General features: G+C 50.6%; 1 long non-coding RNA gene across 1 annotated transcript; it reads left to right on the top strand.

Annotated features, from left to right (window-relative positions):
- The first annotated feature begins 4,860 nt into the window (after nt 1-4,860).
- On the top strand, nt 4,861-11,901 carry LOC146055209 (uncharacterized). The gene is made up of 3 exons (XR_014468521.1): nt 4,861-5,431; nt 11,020-11,220; nt 11,435-11,901. It is a non-coding gene; the product is annotated as an uncharacterized LOC146055209 (long non-coding RNA).
- Nucleotides 11,902-15,325: the final 3,424 nt, after the last annotated feature.

Below are 15,325 nucleotides of genomic sequence, written 5' to 3'. Positions count from 1 at the left end.
ATACAGTAACACCGGGGGGATGTGACCAGAGAGGTGACTGCTGGGAATGGGAAATTATACAGTAACACCAGGGGATGTGACCGGAGAGGTGGCTGCTGGGAATGGGGCATTATAAAGTAATCCTGGCGGATGTGACGGAGAGGTGACTGCTGGGATTGGGACATTATACAGTAAAACCGGGGGATGTGACCAGAGAGGTGACTGCTGGGAATGGGGCATTGTAGAGTAATCCTGGCGGATGTGACAGAGAGGTGACTGCTGGGATTGGGACATTATACAGTAAAACCGGGGGATGTGACCAGAGAGGTGACTGCTGGGAATGGGAAATTATACAGTAACACCGGGGGATGTGACCGGAGAGGTGGCTGCTGGCAATGGGGCATTATACAGTAACCCTGGCGGTTGTGACGGAGAGGTGACTGCTGGGATTGGGACATTATACAGTAAAACCGGGGGATGTGACCAGAGAGGTGACTGCTGGGAATGGGGCATTATAGAGTAATCCTGGCGGATGTGACAGAGAGGTGACTGCTGGGATTGGGGCATTATAGAGTAACACCGTTGGATGTGACCAGAGAGGTGACTGCTGGAAATGGGGCATTATAGAGTAACACAGGGGGATGTGACCTGAGAGGTGATTGGTGGGAATGGGAAATTATACAGTATCACCAGGGGGATGTGACCAGAGAGGTGACTGCTGGGAATGGGAAATTATACAGTAACACCGGGGGATATGACCGGAGAGGTGGCTGCTGGGAATGGGGCATTATACAGTAACCCTGGCGGATGTGACGGAGAGGTGACTGCTGAGATTGGGACATTATACAGTAAAACCGGGGGATGTGACCAGAGAGGTGACTGCTGGGATTGGGGCATTATACAGTAAAACCGGGGGATGTGACCAGAGAGGTGACTGCTGGGAATGGGAAATTATACAGTAACACCGGGGGATGTGACCGGAGAGGTGGCTGCTGGCAATGGGGCATTATACAGTAACCCTGGCGGTTGTGACGGAGAGGTGACTGCTGGGATTGGGACATTATACAGTAAAACCGGGGGATGTGACCAGAGAGGTGACTGCTGGGAATGGGGCATTATAGAGTAACACCGTTGGATGTGACCAGAGAGGTGACTGCTGGGAATGGGGCATTATAGAGTAATCCTGGCGGATGTGACAGAGAGGTGACTGCTGGGATTGGGGCATTATAGAGTAACACCGTTGGATGTGACCAGAGAGGTGACTGCTGGAAATGGGGCATTATAGAGTAACACAGGGGGATGTGACCTGAGAGGTGATTGGTGGGAATGGGAAATTATACAGTATCACCAGGGGGATGTGACCAGAGAGGTGACTGCTGGGAATGGGAAATTATACAGTAACACCGGGGGATATGACCGGAGAGGTGGCTGCTGGGAATGGGGCATTATACAGTAACCCTGGCGGATGTGACGGAGAGGTGACTGCTGAGATTGGGACATTATACAGTAAAACCGGGGGATGTGACCAGAGAGGTGACTGCTGGGATTGGGGCATTATACAGTAAAACCTGGGGATGTGACCAGAGAGGTGACTGCTGGGATTGGGGCATTATACAGTAAAACCTGGGGATGTGACCGGAGAGGTGACTGCTGGGAATGGGGCATTATACAGGAGCACCGGGGGATGTGACCGGAGAGGTGAATGCTGGGAATGGGACATTATACAGTAACACCAGGGGATGTGCCTGATTGCTAGAGAGGCCGTCCTGCCGAATACCGGTTCCCACCGTTTCCCCTCCCTACAATGCAAGGGGATGTGTAACAAAGACACTTGCCCTTGTATTCCACTGCTACAGGAGAAATCCTTCGATGGTTGGCGACCATGAAAATATTTCTCCTGCCTTCACAAATAAGTCAATCTCAGTGCTGGATCATGAATAGTCAAAGTACATGACCGGACACACTGATACAGCTTTCACATCGCAAAATGCAGGGTCGCACCGGGACTTTGAAACGGTTCAGTCCCAGCCAGGGCTGTCTTAACGGGATGCAGTTAAAATCCCGTTGGAGGGAATCCTGGCGTTCAGAATCCCGATGCCGGAATCCCGACCGCCGAAATCCCGACACTTTAGTGTCCATTCACAACTAGTGTGTGCGGCACGGCTCCCTGGCCGTGCGGGATTACACCGTCCGGCAGGAGCCGGAGTGTGTGAAACCAGCCTTAGTCAGAGAGAACCTGAGAATTCTGACTGGGAAGTGCAATTAACAGGTCAGATGTGGACTGCTGCTTTGAAGATGGATATCTCCATTTCCCCAGGGCCGATTTTCAAAATTCTGGTATCCCTGGAAAAAGGGGATCCTCAGCTATCAGAGTATGGCCCTTATACACCTGGGGCCCCAGAGCAAGTGCCCATTAAGCCCATACAAAAAGACCGCCCTGGTCCCGGTTCGCTGACGTCATCCGGGGGCGATTATGCTGTGTACACACGGGGGCGATAGGGGCTGAAATCGCTGGGAATATGATCGCTGAGCGACCATATTGCCAGTGATTGGAGTGTGCACCAGCGATAAATCGCCGGGTGCGCGCTCCCGTTTTCAGCCCCTGAATGGTCGCTGGTCGGAGGAGCATGCTCCTCCGACCAGCGACATCCCCTGCCTCTTCACCCAGCAGTGTTTAAATTTTCATCTGCGACCATCTCTGGTCGCAGATGAAAACGGCACACTGGGCAATATGATTGCTGAGCAATATATTGCTAGCGATCATATTGCCCCGTGTGTACGCACCTTTATTCCTAACAATTTTGCTGCACCCGTCATCTTGAAACGTGCACATGTCCCTTTGATAATGAATTTACAAGACTGCCTAATTAGAGCAATAATTGATATTTGCGTGGAGATTAATAACAGTATTACAGACACACATGCTATGACCGATAACACACACGTAACAGACTTATTTTAATTTTTTTTCTAATGCACTTTATTTCACATTTATCACTTTTCACTTATGTTTTTAATATTTCGCTGTCCTTAATAAATGAATCAATAAACATCATGTTTTAGCCAATTCTCTGTTTCTTGGGTCACTTTATTAATGTACCTATAACATTAATCAGAACATTAATATATGCTAACCTAGATTGCCCCTTGTAGGAATACTTTATCTTTCTTTGCTTCCAAGTCTAATACATATTCCTGGGTGCGCCTCCCCCATTACCAATTGATACTTAATATAGTAATGCAGGGGTGAGATAGCTATACCAATTACAGGCCGTGCGGATTGATAACCTCTATCTATTAACCGGTATCAGATGGTCGAAAGTCATCAGGTCGACATACTGCAAAGTCGACATGGGTCTAGGTCGACAGGTCATTAGGTCAACATGGTCTAGGTCGACTGGGTTTTTCACTGGAATTTTGGGGGGTTTTTTTGAGCCGACATGTGCCGACAGGCGGAATTTCATGCCCTACCATCCACTAGGGCAGGCGTTCCCAACCACGGTCCTCAGGACACACCAACAGTGCAGGTTTTAGTGATATCCAGGCTTCAGCACAGATGGATTAATCCAAATCACAGGTACTAATTAGTCACCTGTGCTCAAGCCTGGATATCATTAAAACCTGTATTGTTGGTGTGCCTTGAGGACCGTGGTTGGGAATGCCTGCACTAGGGTGTGGTAGGAGAATAACATAGAGTGCCAAGCACAGCCAGACATGCGAGGGGATGCGGTGCACTTAATCCTGTGTCCATGTTGACTGTGTCGGCATTCGGGTAAAAAAAAAAGTACAAAACCCCATGTTGAGCTAGACCATTTCGACCTAATGCTTTTTTGGACCAAATGACCTGTTGACCTTGACCCATGTTAACCTTGCAGTATGTTGACCTAATGACTGTCGACAATCTTTAGGTCGACCATATGATCCTTACCTGTTTCAGCAAGGAGTGTGAGGCCAATTTCTCTCCAGGGAATGGAGAAATATCTGTGTTTAGAGCCAGACTAGAATCACGTCTGTCTGTACGGGTTGCCCGTCAGGCCGCGCCCGTAGACAATAGATCGGGTATCATTTTTTTTTTTTTTTATGTATGTTTGACAAAGGCCATACACTTCATTGGAGGTGAAGATCCGCAGAGGAAGGCCAGAGCATACAGCTAATTGCTGCCGATCCTACTATTAAAAAAGAAAAAGGAATGTATTGTATACACAGAACATCAAACATGCCTTCCAACTTTTACCAATAGATCAGTGGGACCTGCATGCAGCTGGCCCTGGAAAGGGGCGGGGCTATGTGCAACGGGGGCGGGACCGGGCATCGAGGCCCCGGGTTTTCCATCTTCTTTGCCAGCGTACCCAGCCCCGTCTCTCCTTGCTGCACCTATCCAGCAATCACTGGCTGCCCCACAAAGCAGAGCAGCCATGATCACCTCCCCTCAAGGGACATCAGGGCAGGCTCCAAATAGCGGGACCGTACCACTGTAATCAGGACAGTTGGGAGGAATGCTATTCGTTTTCGGGACTTGTCTCCTGTCCTACATAACAGTTTATAGATGCTGTGACCAGGGGTGAGGGTCATTAAGTCGACAGTAATTAGATCTATTGGTCTGCAGTGAAAAGGTCTACATATGAAAAAGATCGACCTGGTTTAAATTGACGCTGAAAATGGTCGACACAATCCAAAAGGCTGCATGAAAAAGGTCAACACAGGAATAGGTCAACATGAGTTATTAAAGAAAATTGTGTATGTGGAAATCTGCTGACACGGGCACTGTATAAGTGTACAGCGACACGGACACACAGCTCCAATTTCTATTCACTTTTTCTTAATGCACTTTTTTAATTTTAACCTATTTTGCTGTTTTGTGCCAATGAATAAACTGTATATTCTACGCAGGGGCAGAGCGTCCATGGCGTCCCAGTCAGTGACTGCCTCCATCAGAGCAGCCGTAATGGTAATTGGTCTGTACACAGTCTCCGTCCTGCCCCCACTTAAAGTTATTCCTCCTGGTTATATATGGTGGCTAATTATTAATATTATGTAGTTTGAGCAGAAAATATTGTGGTATCAGTGGATGAGTCAAAAACTCAGGCTGCTCCCGGATCCGAAGGCGCTACACCCCACGCCCCTGAAACAGCAGACACTGGAGGAGGATTCAAACCCGTGGTGGCTCAGCCTGAGTGGCTGTCCCAGACGCTGAACTAACGGTACACGCCACTGTACCAGCCACTCATACACGGACTGTCCGTGTATCTCGTAGCTACAATGCAGTGACGTCATTCACGCTGTGCCGCACCATCGCCACCTATTGGCAGCTGCTGGAACTACACCTGGCACATATTGCATCGTCATCACTGCTGCTCCCCCTACATGAGCACTCTGCCCCGGCTGCTCTGATGGAGGCAGTCACTGACTGGGACGCCATGGACGCTCTGCCCCTGCGTAGAAGAAGCGGCTGGTAAGTGCACATGTGCAGAACACCCCCTGAGCATTGAGCAACCTGTGGGTGAGGACTGGAGCTCAGTCTGTATGTTGGTCATGTATGTGACTCCCACAGGGCTGCTGTATGGTGCTACTGGGGATATCTATGTGTATGGGCATACCAGTGTATCCTCAGCAGCGCTACTCTATGGCTCAGGTTGTAATATCTCAGCCCCAGTGCTGTCTGCATTATTATACACTGTATATTATCTATCTGCTTTCCCAAAGTGTGACACAGGTGTATATAGACCAGATTATAATCTATGGAAAGCATCTGTGTGTATACCATATGTTCTCTCTCTCTGCTGCAGTAGCTATGCGCGCTTTGCTATGTTCTATGATAATAAACACATGTGAGTGTAATGGTAAATATGTGCCCGGCATGCCAATGTGGTGAGATACAGGTGCGCCAAACCGTACAGGCTAGCAAACTGCACGTAGCCATTAGTGCAGATGTAGGAAAACTGGGCATACTGTATATAGGCTGGGATCACTGCTGCGTTCAGGTGACACCAAGTACATGTACGGGATTGCTTGCTGGATGGTTATACCATACCTCCCAACTGTCACGATTACAGCGGGACAGTCCCGATTTTCAGGTCCTGTCCCGCTGTCCCACCCACGGCAGGCATTGTCCCGCTGCGGGGGGTGGCAGTTGGGAGACCCCCAATCTAGTAGAATAGATGCTGTGCGCATGCGCACAGCGTCTATGGTACTTGTGTAGTTTCACGGCGCCGGAAGTGCAGAGGCTCGCGTGTAGCTATGAAACTTGGCAGCCTGCCAGAGGCTCTGATTAACCGTGCGCGTGCCGCTCTAGCTCTGTCTGACTGAGCTTGTGCCGCTCTAGCTGTATGTAAACAGCGTAGCTGCCGGCCAGCAGCAGCAGCAGCGCTGACAGGTCAATGTCACTGTGGCACTTGTAGTTCCACAGTGAAATAGGCAGCGCCTGGGCACCGCTGACAACGGGGGTATGTTAAAGTGCACACCCCGGCACAGCGATGCCGGCGCTTCTAAACTGTACGCGAGATTCAGACGCAACTGCGTTTGAATCTCGAGTCACATAGATAGCCGCTAAGAAGCCGGAAAGCCTGGATTCAGACGCTAAAGCGTTAGAATACAGGCGCCTTGCAAGCCGCAAAGGTGTTGGGGCTTGTAAACCCAGACGCAAATGCGTCTGGATTTACTTAGGTGAAGGGGTACATCTAAATTTAGACGCAAAAGCATTTAAATTTAGGTGGCCCTAGGGGAACACTATTGAAACCCACCCTCAGTGCCACTAGTGGACGCCACAGCTGTGGACCGTGTAAATCCCACTATCCACGGCCACCCGAAGCGTGGCGGTACGCGTCCTACGACCTTTTCATACCCCCACTATCCACGTCAGCGTGGAGTTGAGAATAGAATAGTGTGGCGAGCGCAGCGAGCCCGAAGCGTGGCGAGCGCACGCTGATACCTTCACAGCTATCCGCGTCCCCTCGCGGGCTTCACAGGTGTCAGCGTGAGCCCGAAGCGTGGCGAGCGGACGCTGACACCTGTGAAGCCCGCGAGGGGACGCGGATAGCTGTGAAGGTATGCGTGTCCCCTCGCGCGGCTCACTGCGCTCGCCACGCTTCGGGCTCTGTGGCTCGCTGCGCTCGCCACACTATTCTATTCTCAACTCCATGCCGAAGTGGATAGTGGGGGTATGAAAAGGTCGTAGGACGCGTACCGCCGCCCCTCGCGGGGCTCTCCACGCTTCGGGTGAGCGTGGATAGTGAGGCTGATTCAGGAACACATTCACCTCAGTGTCTCATACAGGGCTACTGCTGACTGACTACGCAAACTGCGTAGCTCCCTGACTGACTACGTAACGCTGTCCGCGCGCGTCTAAGCCGAAGTGCCGGGAGTGTGAATTGAGACGCTAAATAAGTTAGCGTCTACATTGGGAACACCAGCGGTATGCCGGGGTGTGCGATTTATAAGCCCCGTTTGTCTGTTTTTAAGCCCCGTTTGTCTGTTTTTTACACGATACACTTCATTACATTTGGCACGCGCAGCGCTACTCTACCTGGCAGGCTGCCAAGTTTCATAGCTAGAGCGGCATGCGAGCCTCTGCAATTCCGGGGCCGTGAAACTACACAAGTACCGCGTCTATTCTCGTATGAAAATGAGGTTGCGGCTAATTAGCATAAGCTGTGCCCTCATTTGCATACGCCCCACCCCCTATTTCCCCAACACAGAAGTTGGGAGGTATGTTATACAGGGATTATTGTCACATTAGTTATACTGTAGTCTAAAGTGTATACTGTATTATCTACTATCCTAATGGGGCATACACACAGGGGGCGGGATGTACTAAAGGGAAAATGTGGTAAAACGGGGGTTTTACCGCATTTCCCTATGTACCATTACCCGTCCGCCCCGACTCCGCCTGGCAGGGTATCGCCACCTCTGGGTGGCGATACCCTATAGATGCCTATGGGCTTCTATCGCCGCCCACCGTCCTTGCGACCTCCCCCCCCCTCCCGTCCTCCATCGATCTCCTCCTCCCCCAGCAGGTGTCACAGCCGGGAGGACATCCGGCTGTAGGGAGGAGGAGGAGAGGCAGGGGGACACTGACAGCCGCCAGGATGTGACAGAGACCCCCGCACACCACATTACAGGTATCGCGGGGGTCTCCGTCACCGCAACCCGATGCTAGCCGCATATGTTAGTACATATGCGGTAGCATTGCGGCGGCTGGCAGACGAGGGGCAGTGATGTACATTAATACATCCCGCCCAGGGGGATATGAGGATTATTTCTAAGTGAGAAAGTAGGGGAGAGGAGGAGAGCACACTGAGTGTCTAGGTCCACTCAGTGTGCTCTCCTCCTATCCCTATTACATGTATTTTGATCTGTATTAGCTTAAAATCGTTTAGTCGGAGCGGTATGCCAGTTCTCACTGGACCGCTCAGTCAGAGGCGCTACTTGCATGACGTCCGCAGCGCTCAGATCTGACTCCTAACAGACGGAGATCTCCGGCGCTGACTCTAACACGCCGGAGCTCCTCTGCAGGGTACACGTCCTCATTGACGCGGCTCTCCCTCTCATTTGCGGCGCGCAGTGCTGGTGCAGAGGTGGCAGATCTCACCAGACACGCACCGCTTGAGGGGTGACCCGCGGGGCACCATATTGCCTACCCTATTTGTGATGTGAAGTAATCTGATCAGTAACATCACAGGGGAACATAAACCAGTGTTGCAAGTAAGGGGGTACGGTGTGGTACGGAGTACCTGTAAGAAATATGTTGCAGGTACGCAGTACCACTTACCCCTGATCCACTGTCATTTATATTTTCATTTTATGTCTAAATACTGTATAATGCATCCGCAGCCCGCCCACCCAGCGTTATGATTGGTGCTGTATGCAGCTACCGGCTACTGCTGATTTAGCCTGTCACACTGACTGGCATGCAGCGCCGACAGCATGAAGAGCAGGCTCCACTATTGTAAGCACAAGCTGCCTGGCTCTCCCCCAAGCAAGAGCCAACCCACCCCCAGTCATTCCCAGTTTCTCATTCCCTGTCTCCTGTGTCCACGCCTCTATTGTCATTTAGTCACTCCTCTAGCTTTGTGTGACCATGCCCCCTGATGACACATGACCATGCCCATTTTTGGTGGAGGCTATCAGTACCACCAAGAAAAAAATTCTACTTGCACCACTGACATAAACCCAGATAATTTTGTTACCAGCAGATCAGTAATAGGCGACTTAAACGCACAAAATTCCACTGTGGAAAACTGTACAATAAACCATTATTACTAATACATAGAATCTAACCAACATCTAGGACATGGGTATTCAAACTGTGGCCCTCCAGATGTTGTGAAACTACATGTTCCAACATGCATTGCCACATTTTTTCCTATAAAAGCATGCCAAAACTGTCAGGGCATGCTGGGACATGTAGTTCCACAACATCTGGAGGGCCACAGTTTGAAGACCCATGATCTAGGAGGATATTGAGTTGGATCACACTGAGTAAGGATTTCTATCCTTTTTAAACCTACACTGTGTGTGTCTTTATGTGTCACTGTCTGTCTATATTTCGCTACATTCTTTTAAACATATCCAAATAAAAGTTAAATTTTACTTTCTTAATAACCTGTGCACCACACAGAGACATACTTTCTCTTCTTTCCAAAAATTGTCAAACCTGTGTCCAGTGGTAGCACACCCTTCCTACTCACGGATAACCAACCGATGTACAAATACACTGAGGGTAAATGAGAACAATACTGCTTTGATAAAACCTGTGCGACTGATTGCCCCACGTTCCCCTTTCCCCAAAACTCATTTATTTCTAAGTGATCTGACTAGATCGCTTAGAAATGAAAAAAGGATCACTCCACGTGTATACCCTCTGGTGATGACGATTGCGCGGTCCCGCGCGTCGCTGTTGCCTGACTAGATTTACACTGCATCCAGTTATAAATCTAGTCATCGCCAGTGTTCTCACACAAGAGAACACTGGCCGTGACAGATTGTTCAGCACACAATGCTGAGCCATCTGTGCTTAACTGCAAACTTAGCGCAGAGGCTCACTTGCACTGTGTGTGCACAGCTTTAGGGATGGACGTCTTTGCAATTGATGACAATAGTGCAACTGCCCATTGATTGTGGCATACTATGCAATGGATGACCATCAATGTTTTTACCTATTGATGGTGATCCATTTTCTTTGACTGATTGGATTGTGGGCCAATCAAAACATGTAGGCGGTGCTTCATGAGTGTTGGGGCAGAGCTATGCTGGTGGTAAGGGTTGCTGGTCTTACTGTACTGCATATTAAAATAATAATAATAAAAAATATATATATAATTTATGTAAGGTGCTAAACAACATATAATGGTGATTCAATTGTTTTGTGCACCCGTAGCTCTTGCCTAATGTAGTGGGAGCTAATGAATTGTTCGCAGCACTTGCCCTGGTCTTGTCGGCTGCATTTTTGCGCCCTAAATAAACTAGATGCAGCTTATTGCCCTACTGTGCGTGAAGGGTGCGAGGAGAAATCCAGGTGAGGTGCAGCCTAGGAGTCGGGTCACCAAACAATTGACTTTGATTTTAAAGCTTGTTTGTCACTGAGCGTATGTTGCAGGCATGTCCAAAATGTGGCCCTTCAGCTGTTTTGAAACTACACATCCCAGCATGCCTTGACATAGTTTTAGTATTCCCTAATAGCAAAACTGTGGCAAGGCATGATGGGACTTGCAGTTTCACAAAAGCTGGCGGGCCATAGTTTGGACATGATTGGTGTATTGGGTTCATTAGCTGTTCACTAGCATTTTGCACAAACCACTTTGGCACATATGGAGATGTAATCTCTTTATTAGTGTTTTTATTAGTCTTGCACTCTACTATTACATATAATGCATGCCTTGACACCGTTTCACCGTTCGTGACACCCAAAATGTCGTTAAAATATTTGTTCCAACCAGATTGTTGCTCGGAAAATGTCCAAACTTTTTTTATTTCTTTACATTTTTGAAATACACAAAATGTTAAAATTGGATGTGAATTTCTACTTCATTTCCTTACATACAGGGAGCAACTTCTATCAGTCACCCCACCTTGACAAAGTGCCCAGCGAGGCATGAAACAGGTTGGAGACTTTGCTGCTGCCCGAAGTACCGACACGCCAGTCGCTGACGTCAGCAAGCCGCGCCCCGGGACCAAAGCCGCAACAGAAGATTCCACCCAGAAGCGGACAGCAACTGAGCTGAGGAATACCGCTTCCTCTGTAAGGTTAGGGTTAGTAGGGACAGCACGACAATCTCCCTCTCTCACCTCACATCCTCCAAAAGGAGTGTAAACATTATTTTACTAATACATTTTTACTTTACAGGTGTCACTCGTATAAACTTATCCCATCGCTCTTTTTTACCCCTCAGAACCTTTGCATTTATGAGAGCTGCTATACCATCAGTGCAGTTGATTTAACATTTTTCTCCTCACTTAGGATTATGTGCCACCGAAGAAGGACGGTGAATGTGAGACACCCAGCAGCAGCCGTCCCTATGTGTTCAGAAGAGGGATCAGGACCCAGGATTCCAAGACTGTGCCTTAACCTCACTCATTGATAAATGAGAGAGACAATGACCATAAGATCCTGAAACTCACCAACAAAATCATCCAGCTGCTGACCGGAGAGGTGACTGCTGGGAATAGGTCATTATACAGTAACACCGGGGGAGGTGACTGCTGGGAATGGGACATTATACAGTAACACCGGGGGTTGTGACCAGAGAGATGACTGCTGGGAATGGAACATTATACAGTAACACCGGGGGATGTGACCGGAGAGGTGACTGCTGGGAATGGGGCATTATACAGTAACAATAGGGGATGTGACCGGAGAGGTGACTGCTGGGAATGGGTCATTATACAGTAACACCAGAGGATGAGACCAGAGAGGTGACTGCTGGGAATGGGGCATTATACAGTAACAATGGGGGGGGGGTGTGACCAGAGAGGTGACTGCTGGGAATGGGACATTATACATTAGCACCGAGGGATGTGACCAGAGAGGTGACTGCTGGAATGGGGAATTATACAGTAACACCGGAGAGGTGCCCGCTGGGAATGAGGCATTATACAGTAACATCGGGGGATGTGACCAGAGATGTGACTGCTGGGAATGTGGAATTATACAGTAACACCGGGGGAGGTGACTGCTGTAAATGGGACATGATACAGTAACATCGGGGGATTGTGACCTGAGAGGATACAGCTGGGAATGGGACATTATACAGTAACACCTGGGGATGTGACCGGAGAGAAGACTGCTGGGATTGGGACATTATACAGTAACACGGGGGGATGGAAATGGGACATTATACAGTAACACCGGGGGATGTGACCGGAGAGGTGACTGCTGGGTATGGGACAGTATACAGTAACATCAGAAGAATGTAACCAGAGAGGTGTCTGCTGGGAATGAGACATTATACAGTATCACCAGAGGATGAGACCGGAGAGCGACTGCTGGGATTGGGGCATTATACAGCAACACAGGGGGATGTGACCAGAGAGGTGACTGCTGGGAATGGGAGAGAGAGGGTGGAGAGAGAGAGGGTAGAGAGAGAGAGGGTGGAGAGAGGGTGAGGCGAGAGAGAGAGGGTGGAGAGAGAGAGAGGGTGAGGTGAGAGAGGGTGAGGCGAGAGAGAGAGTGAGGGTGAGAGAGAGTGTGAGGCGAGAGAGAGAGAGGGTGAGGCGAGAGATAGGGTGAGGCGAGAGATAGGGTGAGGCGAGAGAGAGATAGGGTGAGGCGAGAGAGAGAGGGTGAGGCGAGAGGGTGAGGGAGAGAGGCGAGAGAGAGAGAGGGTGAGGTGAGAGAGGGTGGAGAGAGAGAGAGAGGGTGGAGAGAGAGAGAGAGGGTGGAGAGAGAGAGAGGGTGGAGAGAGAGAGAGGGTGGAGAGAGAGAGAGGGTGAGGCGAGAGAGAGGGTGAGGCGAGAGAGAGAGGGTGAGGCGAGAGAGGGTGGAGAGAGAGAGGGTAGAGAGAGAGAGGGTGGAGAGAGAGAGGGTGGAGAGAGAGGGTGGAGAGAGAGGGTGAGGCGAGAGAGAGAGAGGGTGAGGCGAGAGAGAGAGGGTGAGGCGAGAGAGAGAGGGTGAGGCGAGAGAGAGAGGGTGAGGCGAGAGAGAGAGAGTGAGGCGAGAGAGAGAGGGTGAGGCGAGAGAGAGAGGGTGAGGCGAGAGAGAGAGGGTGAGGCGAGAGAGAGAGGGTGAGGCGAGAGAGAGAGGGTGAGGCGAGATAGAGAGAGGGTGAGGCGAGAGAGAGAGGGTGAGGCGAGAGAGAGAGAGAGGGGTGGTGAGGCGAGAGAGAGAGGGTGAGGCGAGAGAGAGGGTGAGGCGAGAGAGAGAGTGGAGAGAGAGAGAGAGGGTGGAGGGTGGAGAGAGAGAGAGGGTGGAGAGAGAGAGAGAAAAGGAGAGGGGGTGTGGAGGAGGGGAAGTGAAGGAGAGGCGGGGGGAGTGGAGGAGCAGAGAAGGGGAGGGGGTGCGGAGTATAGGAGGTGAGCAGGAGGGAAGCGAGAGGAGGAGGGGAAGCAGAAGAGGAAGGGGAGCTGAGGAGTGAGAGGAAAGAAGAAAGGAAAGTAGGGGAGGGGGTGAGGAGTATTGGAAGCAAAAGAAAGGAGGGGGAAACAGGAAAGGAGGAGGGGGAGCGGAGGAGGTGGTTGGGGAGCTGAGGAGGAGGGGAGAACAGAGAGCAGGAGCAGACAAGAAGAGGGGGAGAGGAGGAGGAGAGGAGGCATGGAGGAGGTGCAGAGAAGGGAGCGCAGTGCAAGCTGGTGCTGGGTACCTCCTGTGACAATCAGCAGCGATGGTAGCGATGATTTTGCTGCCCCTGCTCCTGGGCAGACTGGGTCTGCTGCACTTTCTCTTCTTCTGTGCTAGTCATCTCTTCCTGCTCCATCTCCCCGGCGCTGGGTCTTCTCTTCCTGTACCCCAGCACAGGTTCACTGGCAGTCAGAGAGAGAAAAGTGTGGGGAAATTGGTGAGGAGAGCAAAAGAGGGGAAAGGGAGAGCTGGGGAGAGGAGGAGGGGAAGGAGGAGAGGAGGAGAGGGATCAGAGAAGAAGGAGCAAAGGAGTGGAGGAGGGGGATCAGAGAAGGAGCAAAGGAGTGGAGGAGGAGAGAAGCGGACATGTAGAGAAGTAGCACAGAAGGCACTGTGTACCTCTTGTCATTGGTGCTGCATGGTACATGATCAGCAGCGATTGAAATGCTCCTCCTCCGACGAAAAGTGGTGGGGAGGAGAGAGAGAAGGGGAGCAGAGAAGAGGAGGAGGGAGAGGAGTAAGAGGAGGGGGAGCAGAGTAGAGGAGGAGAGGAGAAGGGAGAGCAGGAGAAGAGGAGAGGGGTGAGGAGGAGGGGAAGTGCAGGAGAAGAGGGGAGGGGGAGAGGAAGAGAGGGGAAGCGGAGAAGTGAGAGAAGGGGAGGGGGTGCGGAGGAGATGAGGTGAGCAGGAGGGAAGCAAAGGAGAGGAGGAGGAGGGGTAGTGGAGGAGGGAAAGAGATGTGGTAGCTGAGGAGAAGAGGAGCGGAGACAAGGAGAAGGGAAAGCAGGGGAGGGGTGAAGAGGATTGGAAGCATAAGAAAGGAGGGGAAGCAGAGGAAAGGAGGAGCAGAGGAGAGGAGGAGCGGAGGAAGGGAAGCTGAAGAGAGGTTGTGGGGGAGGAGAGGGGGGAGGAGAGGAGGAGGGAGCGGAGGATGGAGAGTAGATGAGGAGGAGGTGGGGGAGCTAAGGGAAGGAGTAGGAGGAGTTATGAGGCTGCTGATCCCTGTGTGTGGTTATATATCTCTTATATATTTGGCTACATCTGTCACTCAAAGTGTGTCTGGAGCTATAACGCTGGGTGGAGCCTCTGACTCACATGATTGACTCACATGACAGAGAACCAGCCCAGTGAGCCCACAGACAGTGCCAGACACCCTCTGCCTCTCCATGTTACACAGCAAAGACACAACTACTCACCAGACACACCAGGTGAGCGCCCCACACCTCTATACCTCCCAACATGACCCTCTCCAGGAGGGACAGAATGCTCTGTTTGTGGACTTCCATCTTAATTTATGATTGTCATCACCTGTCATTTTAAACAGGGTACTTGACAAGAAAGGTGTTTAAGCACAGGTGATGGTAATCCATAAATTAAGAAGAAAGTCCAGAAACAGAGCAATGTGTCCCTCCTGGAGAGGGTCATGTTGGGTATGCACCTCCCCCCCCCCCCCCCCATTCACGGCATCCCCACGATTAAATGGCACATGCAAAACACTGACATGGCTATGGTCGACAATGAAAAAGGTTGACAAGATTTATTTTTCACTTTTTCAATGTTTTCATATTCTTTCTCA

This window comes from Crinia signifera, unplaced genomic scaffold, assembly GCF_055691185.1.
Source record: "Crinia signifera unplaced genomic scaffold, ASM5569118v1 HAP2_SCAFFOLD_356, whole genome shotgun sequence".
Lineage (NCBI taxonomy): Eukaryota > Metazoa > Chordata > Amphibia > Anura > Myobatrachidae > Crinia > Crinia signifera.
The sequence above is the reverse complement of the archived record's forward strand: the minus strand, read 5'-3'. Positions and strand labels throughout refer to the sequence as shown.